Here is a 15,637-nt window from a genome sequence, read left to right as displayed (position 1 = left end):
AATTCAAAACAAAAATCACACAATGGCCTACAAACCACTTCAGAAACGAATTCCATTATACATCTCTGAAAGTGAAAGCAAAAGTCTCTCGGTCATGTCCGACTCTTGGCGACCCCATAGATCGTACAGTCTAGGGAATTCTCCAGGCCAGAATACTGGAGTGGGCAGCCTTTCCCTTCTCCAGGGGATCTTCCCAACCCAGGGTTTGAATCCAGGTCTCCTGCATTGCAGGCGGATTCTTTACCAGCTGAGCTATGAGGAAAGCCCTATCATGCATCTCTGTTCTTCCACTATTTACTTAAATAACTTATTTCCTCTCCACTTTGTACTTGCTGTTTTCTCAGCCTGGAATTTCTTTATCCCAGCAATCCATCGGGCCCACTCCCTCACAGCTTCCTGGTCTTCACTTAAATCTCAATCACCCAGGGAGGACTTCCTAGGCTACTGTATTAAATATGCAGCCACCTAATAACATCCATTGCCCCTTTTGCATTTATGTTTCTCTAGAGCTATTGCCATTATCTAACCTGCTCTATGTTTTACTTACTCATTTGGCTAGCTCTACGCTCCCGATATAATTTAAACTATTAAACAGTAATGATTTGTAACTTTTAAATTCACTGATGTCATCCATATCCTAGAAAATGCCCCATCTTATAGGGGATCTGCAGTAGATATTCACAGAGTAAATTATTTAAATATATAATTTCAGTCTTTTCTAAAGTTTATAAAGAAAATCATTAATTAATTATGCCAACATACTTTAAAAATCCTTGATATTAGAAGGGTTTATATATTTTCTATTTCAGAAGTGTTATCAAATATTCTGGCCAAGACCACAGGACAAATTAGTAGCTGAGACAAAAATCTGAACTCATATTTAAGAATTTCTAATTAGGGATCGTTTCAATGATAGAAAGCTTTCTATTGAAAATGAACACCTTTCAAAAGTTAAGAAAGCACTGATAGGACTTAGAAATCTTAACTTATTAATATGGAGGTATCTCTATTTCAATTTGGAACATAAATTGGAGATATCTTTAGAGCATTAAAATGAAGATAATAATTAGGAAATATGGGATAAGAACTAAGAATGATGACAAAGAGTGAGTGTCATATGTATGCTTTAGATTTATAAACTACCTTGCATAGATTTGATTAAAAAAAAAAAATAGAAGTAGATTGAAGACAGGCTTCCCAGGTGGTATTAGTGGTAAAGAACCCCCTTCCAATACAGGATCATAAAAGACTTGCATTTGATCCCTGGGTGGGGGAAATGCCCTGGAGGAGAGCATGGCAACCCACTCCAGTATTCTTGCCTGGAGAATCCCATGGACAGAGGAGACTGGTGGGCTACGGTCCTGAGGGTCTCAAAGAGTCAGACACGGCTGTGCAACAGCAGCAGATCAGAGGAGACGCATCGAACGCAAAAAGACTAAAGCCTTGGGTAAAATTCTGTTACATTACAATTTTAAGTAAGTAAGTAAGTAAAGTCGCTCAGTCGTGTCCGACTCTTTGCAACCCCATGGAGTGTAGCCTACCAGGCTCCTCCCGTGGGATTTTCCAGGCAAGAGTCAAAAATTTATTGGCCAGAGGAATAATAAAAAAATATTTACTTACTGGATGTCTCATGTGGAGAGTGTCAGGAAGAAGTTGGCTGTGTGAAATGGTACAGAGACAGATATATGATGATGTGGGCAGTAGTAGTCCAGTGGAGTGGTCATGAAAAAATTGAGCTGATTACTTTGACAAGGAAAACGAGAGAATAGATTCTGCAAATATATCCAAGACGTTCAAGTTACTGTCTGTGTTTTGTTTTTGTTTATTTTCTTATCATTTTATTTTGTAAATGTCCTTTACAACCAAGGGTTTGTTACAGACTGAATGTTTATATCTTCCCCAAATTCAAATCCTGAAATCCTAACACTCAATATGATGATATTGAGAAGTGGGAGACTTGGGAGATAGTTATGCCATGAAGAAAAGACCTTCATGAAGAGGTAAGTGCCCTTACCAAAGAGACACTAAAGGGTTTTCTTGTCCCTTCCACTGGTGAGGACACAGCAAGAAGTCTGCAACTTAAAAGAGGGTTCCCTCCCTGTTTCTGATTTCCTGCTTATAAAACTGTGAGAATTAAATTTCTGTTGTTTATAAACCACCCTATTTATAGTGCTTTGTTATAGCAGCCTGGACTGATTTAGATTATAACTATCCAATTTCCAAGTCAAAATTTGGAGTTGTCAGATTCTTGAAATTGCCAGAAAATTAGTAACTAAAGCCATATTATAAAAATAAAACTGTCGAAGGCACCAATCGTTTAAAAAGAATAGATACAAATAAAAATAGGATGGGATTATTATCTATTTAATATTACTGGTAAATCTGTGAGAGGGATTTTGTGCCATAAATTATTGATACATTTATGTTTTATGATTGACATTTTGAGAGGATTGACCATTCTTGATAATATATTCACTGAGGACACGAGTTGACAGAACTGGATATAGCGCTTCAGTTGCTTTAAAATTATCCCAAGAAGTGTCATAGTACAAAATTATTTATATTTAATTTTAGACAAGTTATACATGAACAATTTGTTTCATTAGTACAAGGTGCTTAACATTCTTCCCTTCTGTGATATGGAGACTCATCCAACAAGATTAGTAGGATTTAAAAATTCATTATTAAATTTAGAAACAACCTAAGAACTCTTCCAGATTAATATTCTATTTTGGTAGAATAATGCAACAGTGCAATTGACCTAAAAATTCTATTACCATAGACACTTTCACTCTATCTCACACCCTCATGCATCATTAAAATTATATAACAGCATGCAAAAAAAAAAAGGAATTCCTAAAAAATTATATAATGTCATAACTAATGGGCCAAAGTTTAATATAACTCATTTTTGTTATAATTACTATAGGATATTTAAAGTCTGTGTAAGTGTCAAAAGAGCAAAGATCTATTATTTTTTCCCCCTGGCATTAAATAGTGTCTGATTTTCAGTAATTACTAGTGCAGCTATTATTTTCATTATAGATAGCATATCTAATAGTTTAAAATCATTTATCTATAATATTCTTTAAGTTTGTTAGAATTTAAAGATGATAATAGAATGTGATACAAATATTTCTATTAGTAGAATCTGACTAAAGTATAAATGAAAACAATATTAAAACAGACAGAAATTTTATTGGCAGTTATCTGCCTCTGAACCTGAAAAAGTTACAATGCTAGAAATTTTTCCTATTTGAACTGTTTACCCAGGTCACTAAAATATTTTGAAAATGTGTGAAATGTATAATGTATTTCAATTTTAGCAGCTCTCATAAATATCAAAACCATCTATGTTGCTTACTAGTAATACAGTGCACCAAAATGAAATATATTTGTCTGGAAAATGAGATATTTATACTCATAGAATTTTGTAATATGTTTTTCACATGGGATATTACATTTATACCATCACACCAGTTAATTGATTTCTTCTTATAATTGACTGATTTACAACATATGTTTAAGTGAATGTGTTTCAATGTTTTTTAAAGGATATACAAAAGTGTACAGATGTGGTGAGGAAAAGGTAACCTATATTTCTTCTTGCTTTCTAGAACACAGAGAAATGAAGCAGGTACCATCTGCCAGTTTGGTTAAAGCTATACTTTATAGACTGGAATGGTCACAGTTTAATTAATGGCTATGCCCTGCATTTACTAGAAGGACTAGGAATTTATATATAATGCATTCATCATGCTTTCACATAAAATGGAAACCACAAGATAGCATAGAGAACACAATATATTCTGAAAAGTCAAGTAATTTTTCTACAAAAGGTGAAGAGTAGGTTGTGTACCCTGAGCTCAGACTTCTGCAACAGCCTGTACACGCAGCAAATGACACTGTTTCAATTACCGTGAACAGCTCCTCTGTGCAATCCATCTTTATGTCACTTAATTGTCTTAAGTATAAACTGTAGCTTTTAACTAAAACAATTACATCAGTGTGCTAGGGAAAGAGCAAGCTGATTGCATGATTTGGGGAGTGGAACCAAACTTTAAAAGCTAGTTCACTGACATTTCCAAGTAATGACAGAAACTATTGGAGCAATTAATTTAAATGATTTCATGAATAAGATTTGAAACACTAAATAAACAATTTACAACTTTTTTTAGGTTACAGTAAAGCATGTTTTACTAACGTCTCTTGGAGATATAGTTTATAGCATAAATAGGCAACTTCATTTTAATCAAACTCTTCATTAATCAATTTTAGTCCCAATACTCTTAATTAGATAATAAGAGGCATGCTCAGGGTACGGGGAAAGGAGAAAATGTTAACCAAATTTCAGTTAAAAGCATTTTCTTATTTAATATTCACCAGTGGGCACAAAAAATTCAGCAAATCATTTATGAATCCAAAAATGAGAATCGAGAAGATCTACATCTGGCAGTGTCACAAGGAAAGAAATCAAGAATACATTGCTAGGGCTTCCCCAGGGCTCAGTGGTAAAGAATCCACCTGCCAATGTAGGAGACATGGGTTTGAGTCCTGATCTGGGAAGATCCCACAGAGCAGCTGAGCCCAGGCGCCACAACAATAGCACCTGTGCCCTGGAGCCCGGGGGCTGCGACCCCTGAGCCCACGGGCACCTTACTGACACCCACTTGCCCCAGAGCCTGTGCCCCGCAACTAGAGGGTAGCCCCTGCTCACTGCTAGGGAAAAGCAGGTGCAACAAGGAAGACTCAGCACACACAAAAATTTTAAAATAAATACATAAAATGATATAGAAAAAACGAATATGTCACTAGAGTTTTCACCATGAGCAACTTGAAAAATTGAATTGCCATTTATTTGGAAAGGGAATATCAGGACTGTTTCTATATGGAATACCAGGAGGTGAACTTGAAGTAAGTCAAATACTTAAAGTTTGAGATGATGCCTAATCAAGTGGACATATCTGATAGACATGCAAATTTATGATTAAAGGAAGAATACAAAATTATTGATGTATATAATTGGGAGTCATCACATAGGTGGTGTTTAGAGTCATGAATTTCCATGAGATCACCAAGAAACTAGTGTAGATAGACAAAAAAGAAGACACCCAAAGTATCTTTGTACTAACAACTCTTAATCATGGTATTCTACCAATAAAGGAAAATCAGAAGAAATGGCTGGTGAATTAGTAGGGAAAAAATGAAAGAAACACAAATGATGGTGTGATAGAAGAATTTAACCAGATCAAGTAGGTCAGGGAACACAAGTTGACCATGGGATTTTGAAACAGGCAGTTTGTAATCTTAATGAGTCTGATGGTAAAAGGTTTTTTTAGAGTAACTTTGGGGAATGATGGAAGGATAGAAACTAGAATTGCATATATGGACTTTTTTTTGTGGAGTTTTGCTATCAAATGAAAGATATAAAGTAATTGGTTGAGGGGAAAATAAAGTCAAGAGCAGATTTTTGATGTTGTTGCTTTTTTTCGGTTAGTTTTTTTAGGTAGCTAGTTAGTCATTCACTGTAGTTATCTTTACATATCTAAACTGCATTTCCCCATATGGCGTTTACATTGTTTGGATGACAAACCGGTGAGTTAAGTCTCATTCCTCTTCCCACAGTGACTGTACCAGGTAAATCAAGCCTCAAATAATCAGTGCATGGTGTCCTCTTGGCTGAAGGGATTAAGTCCAGTCGTGGTTCATGCAGTGCAGAGCTTGTTCTGCATAAGATGGTCTGTTAGCTGGAGACCTGTAATTGCTGAAGCCATTTGCTAAAGTGGGAGAAGCCAATTTGAAGAGGAAGTTGATACAGGGAGATCACAAGCTTAGAGAATTTTAAATAAACTGTGCCAGAGCCTTGAGCAAACTGTGCCTGGGAATTTTAATTATATGAGTCAATACGTTCTCTCTATTATTTAAATGCTTCAATTGAGTTTTCTATTTCTTGGAATTAAAGTTATCTTAAATCAGTGATGGACAGAAAAGCAAACCCCGATTTACATAGTGGTCTCTTGCTAATTATGCGGTGATGGTGATTCATGTAAACAGCTTTCTGAGAACAGAGCACATTGTTAGCTGCTAATTATCCCCTAAATAACAAAATTTATGACCATTTCCTACTGTCATATTTTTCCCTACAGTGGCTAAAGGCACTGAAAAAAGACAGCTGTTATTTTTTTTTTCTTTTTGACTGATGGGAAAAACACATAGAGAAAAAGAACCAGCGTATTATCTAGTAAATAAAGCACTGATTGCCCTGGAAGGCCAGAGATACAGGTCATAAACCTCACTTCTCCATTCTGCTTTGAAATGTCTTTTTTATTTTTTGGTAGATCTTTTAAGTGTAAAATTTAACTTTTGATGACTTTCGATTCCATTTAAATTTAAATAGGCTTTGACACTGAGGCAGGGTATGGTTACTTATCACTATTGATTTTCATTAATAAGGCTCTGCTTTTATCAAATTCTAATGTTAGTGTAGTTTGACAATTTTTGCTTGATCAAAGAAATAAAGAAAATGTCTTTCAAGTGTATGCATAACTTTCAGAAGACTGACACTCAAACACTTGTTAATTCAATAGAATATCACTACCCATATCAGTTCAGTTCAGTTCAGTTGCTCAGTCATGTCCAACTCTTTGCAACCCCATGGACTGCAGCATGCCAGGCCTCCCTGTCCATCACCAACCATATATATGTACTAAAATCTACATAGTAAGAAGAACTGAAAACCAAAGGAGCAAAAATTCCTGACATGAAGAAGTTTGCAGTCTAACAGAATATCAAACTTACAAGCACTTAAAATATTCCAAATCCTTTGTGTAGTAGATGCATTTAAAAAAGTATGTTGGTCATAATTGAAAGAACACTTACTTCTGCCTGCGAAGGTCAGGTTAACCTACTAAAAGATACACACACTTATGATTAGACAAAATATAAGTCAAAAATCATTAGGGAAAAAAATCAAGAGGGAAATAGCATTCAATGTCAATAAATTGCACTCTTGTCCTAAGAATGATAATGACACTCACAGTTTTATCTCTGATGTCTAACATTGTAATGGTCACAGAGTAGACACCTTGTAATTGTTGCTTGAAGGGTGCATGGATTGCATGGAGGGTGATTCAGAATCCTAGAAAGAGTTAGGGGAAGCACAGAAAATACATAAGAAACTTGGAAACTATTGTGGAAGAACTATGGCTGTTGTGTGATGCTGCAGATAAATAGAAAGTCAAGCACAATAGCAAGGAAAAATGTTTTATGAATGAAAATTTATGGCAATGCATAACCAAGACCTCTCAGAACATGAAGGTCAGATCATGGAGAGTCTCACAGAGTAGGTTAACTAATGTTGGTTTTATTGTTCAAGTAATGCGTAGCCATTAGAGAATTTTGAGAAAAGATGACGTGCTCAAAAACACTTACTCCAAATGCACAGCACCCTGGAGTCAATCAGAATGGCAGAAGTTGGTTAAAAGAGGGAAAATCATTCAGGAAATTGTTGCCAGGACAGGTATTACTACCTGAGCTGAGGAACTGGCAGTGAATCTATATGGAAGAGAGCCTGAAGTGGCTATCAATTTAATAGGTAGTAAAACAGATGGAGCATGATGATTTATTAGCTACAGTGGACAAAAGAGATGGAAGCTTTGAGATGACTTTCAGATTTTCAGCTTGTATAGTTGAGCCGCCTTATATTCTTTAACACTGTAAGTACAAGAAGAGACGCACATGAGTGAGAATTGAAATTCTATTTGGAGTTCCGGACATAAATCAATAATCTATCTAAGAGATCACAGAGGGGGATTTTACAAAGTATAGATGCTTTCATAAGTCCTGAAATTATTTCAACAGTGAAATATTTGGGGTATGGGAAGAAAGAAAATCTTTAGTGGAGGTTATTTGTGTACCTGCAGTGCCGCCAGGGCCAAGTTTACACAGCAGTTTTAAATTTTGCTAATTTTCAAATAGTTTAAATATACGCTCATTCATAAAAATCTCTGCCTCAGGAAAGGCTCACATTAGATAACATGCAGGAGTCTTCTTTTATACTCCAGCTTCTTCAGTTTTAACAAAAAGAAAAAAAATATATGCCTCATATAAGCTTATATCTTAGTGACTAAAATGATAATTTGAGATATCAGTGTTGGGATTGAGAAAGTGAGTGATAATCACTGAATAATAAGTTGCTGTGAAATACATGTGGTTTCCAATTATTTGCATTCAAAGAATTCAAGTAACATATTAATTTCTCAGAGTATAATATAGAAATAGATCAAATAATTGAGTCATACTGTCATAAAAAACTTTTGAATTCTATTATTTTCAACCAGACTTCTTAGCAATTACATTATGAAAATCAAAACAACTGGTGATATATCCTGTCTTATCCTTACAGAAGACAATACATTTTAATATGTAAAATAATTTGAAAAAGAGGCCTGCTCATTGCAGTAATACACAGATCAATAATTTTGTACACTACATTTAATAATTATAAAAAATGTAATAAGTCTGAGGTATACTAATTAAAGTTTTAATGATGCCTAATTCCAGACAATGCATTTGAAATTCTTAGATACATACAGTCACAGGATATTAAAAATATTTTCAATTTAAATTTATATCTATACATAATAGGATATGGATGTAGGAATAGGAGTGGGGATAAGTAATAAACAGATATTTTGAATATAATAATAAAATGATGCAAAGTTTATGGTATAAAAGCATATTATGTTAGGATGCATTTATTTGTAGAAAGCTAAAGAAAATTAGGTGAGGAAAAATATTTAACTTTAGAAGAACTTTGTTAAGTAATAGAAGTATTACCAATCTGGCATTTAGAATTAAGCTTATTTCTAAAAGGAGGGTAGCTATGAAAATCTAGTTGATAGGTATTAAGTCAAACATTAAAGATAGTAGGTTCAATGTTTTGAAAAGCAGTTGTCTTTCACAGAAATATTTATGTTAACATGAAATGTGCTTGTTATTTAACAATGAAATAATAAATATGTCACTTAAACTTGTTTTAATTTTTAATATGATAACTGCTGATAATGGTAAGCTGCAGTCCACGGAGTCTCAAAGAGTCAGACACGGCTGAGCAACTGAACAAAGCAAAACAGAAAGCTCCTCTGGTTTTTAAAAAAATATTTAAGAATGTAAAGGTTTCTAAGACCAAAGTTTGAAAATCAATTAACTTGACAATTCTTAAAGGTCGAGTGGGTTTCTAAACAACTGAAATGAAAAACAAAGTTTTAAGAAAAATAAACTTATTATATTTATTTTCTCATAATACAATGTGCTTTAGTTAAGTTTAAGATATTATCACTTCAATACTTGGAAAGTGGCAATCATTTTTAAATAAGAAAATCATTTTGAGTGTGGATGTAAAATCAATGGCCTCCATTAATCACAGCAAGAATATTTACTATATTCATATAACTGGAAATATTAAAATAATATTTTCCTATCTAATAGAGTAAGATTATAAAGGCAAGACCATAATTATATCAGCAAAATCAGCATAAGGGCGAAGTATAATGATTTCTAATGAATTGTAGGTGTATATTTTTAACAAGACTTGCACTTTATCTTCCCCCCCAAAAAAAGTAAGAACTGTAAACAGAATGGGAGTAGAATATTACTAGTGTACCCTTCTGAAAATACACTAATCCTTCACCATATTAAAAAACCCTCTAATATTTCTTGTAATACATATTTGGAGGATTCTTTACTTTAATAATTAGCTTTAATGATATGCTATGGTAGAACATTATCATCAATTGGTGTTTTAAAAGTAGGAGTAGAGAAAGTCATTATACTTAGCAGAATGGTAGTGTTTCATTGATAGACTATAACTGAAAAGCCCCAATGACAGATAAAAAGTCCACATTTTATTTCATTTTATTAAGAACCATTGAATTTAAAATGGGAACCGGGACCAGCAACAGATAACAGATTACAGCTCAAATAAATTATAGTGTTAATTTTATATTTCTCTAATCACAGATCTCATTTACTGCATTTTAGGATCAGCGTATATAATTTCATTATGCATAATAAATGTGAGGATAGTTTTTTTTTTGTGAAAAATCCAGTTTAACAGTAGATGAACCTATAAAACACTACTTGCCTCCCTCAAGCACCTAGTCCATAAAGCACAGTTGCGTGGAGGTAAAACTCATACAGTTTGGCTTTCCCTTCTGATTAGGATATAGAAATTTCCTATCATTGCCACACAAACAAATAAGACAAATTATCTAATTAAAAAAAAACAAAACAGTAAGCTAAACACGCAAAAAAACTTCAATCATTGCAGAAGTCCATGATTTTCAACAACTAAAAAGGTGCAAAGAGGAAGCAACACTCTGCACATGGGGATAAAGAGTAACCAGCAAGACTTTTCATTAAGAGATATTTATAGCAATGTTAAGGCAGGCCTGACATTTTAGAAATTTAAGGAACTCCAGTTACAGAAATTCTTTCCTAGGGGGATTTGATGAACAGGAGCACATCAAAAGTAGAGGCAGGAGAGGAGGACTAAGAAAGAAACCCTAGGATAGGCGTCCTTGCAAAGCTGAAGGTCAGCAGATGGCCGAAGGCCTTGCGTAGAGGAGGAACTCCGAGAAAAGTAACCAGAGTGTATTGCTCGTCGTCGTGTCCGTGATGAGGATTGTCTCGCCGTTCACAGTTTGCACCGTTTGCTGAAGCCCCAGGGTAGGCAAGGCGTGAGCTAGGAGGCTGGAAGAAGGCTCACGGAGCCACAGAACCGCAGACACTTCATTCTCTCCTGGCTGACGCAGCAGCCGCGGCAGCAGACACGCGACATGCTCGCTGGTGGCGGGCCCAGGGGCGCGGCCCGGACGCAGCCATGATTCGCCCGCGTCCTGGCTGGAGCGCCCCCGGCACACCGCGCACGTTCCTAGCCCGGCGAGCCCCTGCTGACGCGCGTGTGCAGCGCCGTAAGGGAGCTCGGCAGTCACACGCGCGTGTGCAGCGCCGTAAGCGAGCTCGGCAGTCACACGCGCGTGTGCAGCGCCGTAAGCGAGCTCGGCAGTCACACGCGCGTGTGCAGCGCCGTAAGCGAGCTCGGCTGTCACACGCGCGTGTGCAGCGCCGTAAGCGAGCTCGGCTGTCACACAGCCATTCACAAAGCGTGGGCGACGCAGCCTCAGCAGGCCAGCCTGGACAACTGATTCTCCCCCCACACAGAGGAAGTCCGTACCGCGCAAGGGCGAAGCAGTGGCCTGTTGAGAACCAAGGGCCGTCAGGAAGAGCCAACGGAAATTCACCAAGGTACACGAAGGAGCAGCAGCGGCCCAGCCAAAGCTGGGGTGGTATGGGAAAATGGAAATAAAGTACCCCGAATGCAATGGCTCTCTCTGTGTGCTGGGCAGCAGTCTGAAAGCAACCAGGGGTGGAAAAAGACGACTGAGCGAGACCCTCCAAAAGGAGCATGGGGACTTGGCTGAGTTCACAGCTCGGCCCCAAAGAAGGTAGTGAAGGACCAAGGAAACCAGGAGAAGTCCCCTTGAGCACAGGAAATCTCCAGTGCCTTAGAGCAGCCCCGATGAAGGCTGTGGACAGGCAGTGAGGTGAGGAGGGGCTTCCTACAACTACCTGAGTGCCACACAAGGGAAGAGAGATCACTGGAGAATCACCAGTTCACAGATTCCAGCCCTTACCTAAAGGAAACGTTTCATTCTGTCTCAAGATATTTGAACCCAGTGGTTCACTCCATCAAAATAAATATAAAACAAAACAAAACAAAAAACCCCACAGAACTAACTCAACCATGGTGTTTCCCAGGTGACACCGGGGTGAAGAGTCCACCCGCCAATGTCAGGGAATGCAAGAGACACTGGTTTGACCCCCAGGTCAGGAAGATGGCAACCTGTTTCAGGATCCTTGCCTGGAAAATTTCATGAACAGAGGAGCCTGGCAGGCTACAGTCCATGGGGTCACAAAGAGTCAGACATGACATACACAGCTCAACTGTAAGTTAAATTCATTTATTCTTTGACCCAAACAGCCAGAGAGAGGAAGAGCTGAAAGTATAAAAACTTTCTCCTTTCATCTCTACAATTCTTTTACAAGCACAAAACAGTGGAGAAGGAAAAAATGATATCCATGACCAAAAGATAAAATAACGGTAGAAGCCTGCATGCAAAGATTAGAATTAGTGGAAAAGCACTTTTTAAAAAGGGATACAAATACACTAAACAATCTGGTGGACAATATATGCAACATATATAATCAGATGGGAAATCCTCAAAAGGAAATTAAAATTAAAAGAGATCAATTCATGTTGGGGGAATTTATTTGATTGGCTTAATAAGGGAATGAGCATAATAGGAAAAATATGATAGTGAAGACAAGTCACTGAAAATTAACCAAATTGAAGCACATTTAAAAGAAAAGTGACACTCTGAGATGTACTAGACAATATCACATGTTTAACTTATGTGCAATCAGGTTCGCAGATATTGCGAAGAGATTACTGGTGGATCTGAAGAAATATTTGGAGAGAAAATGGCTAATAATTTTCATAGGATTGAACATGCAGTTATTTATGAGGATATACACTGTATAAATTTGCTAAGAATAAATATATATGTGCATACATATATGTATATTCTCAGGAAACATAAGAATATATACATATATATGTCATATTTGAATGTCTGAATATATATATATAAGGAATATATATAAGAATAATAGGTCTCATATACATGTATATAAGAAGATATATCAAGTGTATTTACATATACCTTTATGCAAATAAATGAATATATATTTATATATAAATATATATAAGGAATATATATAAGAATAATGGGTCTCATATACATATATATAAGAAGATATATCAAATGTATTTACATATACATGGGTGTTTTTGTCAGGCCACCTCAAGCTCAAGAAAAATACATAAAATATTTATAGCCATCATTATACTTAATTGGAATATACTGAGTGTTTTCCCTTCTGACTAGAGACAAAAAATTATACTTATCCTCTTCATATGCATTCAGTAATTCTTATCTGCTGCAACAAAAGGTTAAAAAATGAAAAATATAAAGATTAGAGAGGACTAGAAACAGTTAAAAATACAATTCAATTGCATACATATATATATATATATATACACATTAACATTCACATGAACATTGTGATTCCAGTTCATAAAATAGAAAAAAGAAAAACATTAACAATATTGCCAAATTTTTGGAGCAACTGATATTGTCATACATTTTTGATGGGAGTATAAAATGGTATAAAAATGTTAGAAAGTTGCTAGACACTCTCTCATAAAGTTAAAAATATATCTGCCATGGTGGTGGTGGTGGTTTAGTTGCTCATTCACGTTGGACTCTTTGTGACCCCATGGACTGCAGCATGCCAGGCTTCCCCATCCTTCACTATCTCAAATTCATATTGAATCCATGATGCCATCCAATAATCTTATCCACTGCCGTCCCCTCTCCTCCTGCCTTCAATCTTTCCCAGCATCAGGGTCTTTTCCAATGAGTCCACACTTCGTTTCAAGTGGCCAAAGTTTTGGAGCTTCAGCTTCAGCATCAGTCCTTCAATGAATATTCAGGACTGATTTCCTTTAGGATGGACTGGTTTGATCTCCTTGCTGTCCAAGGGACTCTCAAGAGTCTTCTCCAGCACTACAGTTTGAAAGCATTAATTCTTCAGCACTCAGCCTTCTTTATGGTCCAACATACTTGCATAACAAAACTTAAAATATACATCCCCCAAAATCTCACACAAGAAAGTTTCTTACAGCTTTATTTATAGTAGCCAGACACTCAAGACAACCACGTGTCAAGTTATGATATATTCATATATTCATGCAATATGGTATGGTACAGCCATAAAAGGTACAGATTTCAATGTCTGCAGGAACATGGATGAATAAAAAAAAAAACAAACTTCAGGATGAACAAAAGAGACTAGCCACAAAAGAACACACACTGCATGATGATTGCTGTTTATATGTGATAAATTAAAAAATATGTATGAAAAACATGAGGGAACATTTGGGCGATGAAGACAATAGTCCATCTCAATTTGAATGGTAGTTACAGTCTACCTAGCTCAGCCATGCCTGACTCTTTGCGACCCCATGGGGTATAGCTTGCCAGGCTCCTTTGTCTATGTGTATAATTGTCAGAACTCACTTATCTGTTCACTTAATATCTGTGCATTTTATTATATCCTCACTTCAATAAAAATGCACATCATTTATGTGACATTTGTATCTTTGAGTTTAAATTATAAAAGAATTTATATGAAAATTATTAGTTATTAAAAGTAATCCAGACGACAGCAATTCTATTTGGGCAGAATTAAAAACTACCGTTGTTTTAACCTGTGTCATGGCCTGAATATTTTTCATTATCTCTATCATAAGGATTATATAGCACTCAGTGAGCATTCATGAGCACTCTTGTATGATAGATAATGCACTGTTTGTCAGGCATATAGCACTGATTATGAAGTTATTTCTATCACTTTGGTACTGCAGTAATGAGGGAACTCAGACTAGAATATTTAAGGCCATAAACTATTTAGTTTTAAAAAAGCAATTATTGGCAAAACTTGGCAGTGCATATCAAACATATATTTTAATTATGCTAAATTAAAAATATCTCTTTATGTATTGCAATATTATTCAACTCTAATTCTGTTTTCCAATGCTTTTAAAATTCACAAGAAGCTTAAAGGATCTCTCTTCAAAATTAATTAATTGACCTTCACATGATCTTTTAAAAAATCTAATGGTGAAAAATCTTAGCAAATAATGGAAAATATGAGTGAAAAAATATCACAAGCAGGCAGATAAGAATATTAATTATTCCTAGACCAATTCACATAATCAATACATAATGTTAGTTAAAACATTATGAAAGTATAAAGCTTTACAAAAACTAATAATTAATTTTATAAAAGTATATTGGGCTGTGGAATTGGAATAGATTCTATCTTAATATATAATAATTAATATTTTCTAACTGCTCTTTATACAAGGAATTTTGACAAAAGTTCTCATCTCATATCCATAAAATTCATACTGCCTTAAAGTTAGCCTCATATACAACACAGTCAGTTATAAAGCCACAAAATGAAATTCCTGAAAATGAGATATATTGGATATTCCAAAATAATTCCCATTCCCTCAGGTTTTTTTGACAAGATTTTTTTGGTCAGATTATTGGAAAGCATATTTATAGAAATAATATTGACATATATCAATACCACAAGGGCGGTGGCTTCCGAAGCAGCAACTGTTCTCTCCCAGTCTGAAGGCAGGCGACCAGAAGTCAGCGTCACTGAGGTGACGCGGAGGGCCGCAGGCTCGGCGGGAAAGGCGGCTCGGCCGCCGCTCCGCCCCTGGCGGCCGCGGGTCCTCGGCTCTCCCCGCGGTGTCCCTCCAGCCCGGGTCTGCTCTCGCTGCCTGCTCCCCTTTTGGCGAATCGTCTCCCTCTTCCTCTATACGAGCTCACCTGTGGTGTCACGGAGGATCTACCTGGGTAGTCCGAGATAAACCTCTCATCTCAAAATCCTATTTCATGGCATCTGTGAAGACATTTTGGAAAGAAGAAAATATGAT

The sequence above is a fragment of the Cervus elaphus genome, chromosome 21 (genome assembly GCF_910594005.1).
Source record: "Cervus elaphus chromosome 21, mCerEla1.1, whole genome shotgun sequence".
Lineage (NCBI taxonomy): Eukaryota > Metazoa > Chordata > Mammalia > Artiodactyla > Cervidae > Cervus > Cervus elaphus.
This window is presented reverse-complemented; position numbering follows the sequence as displayed.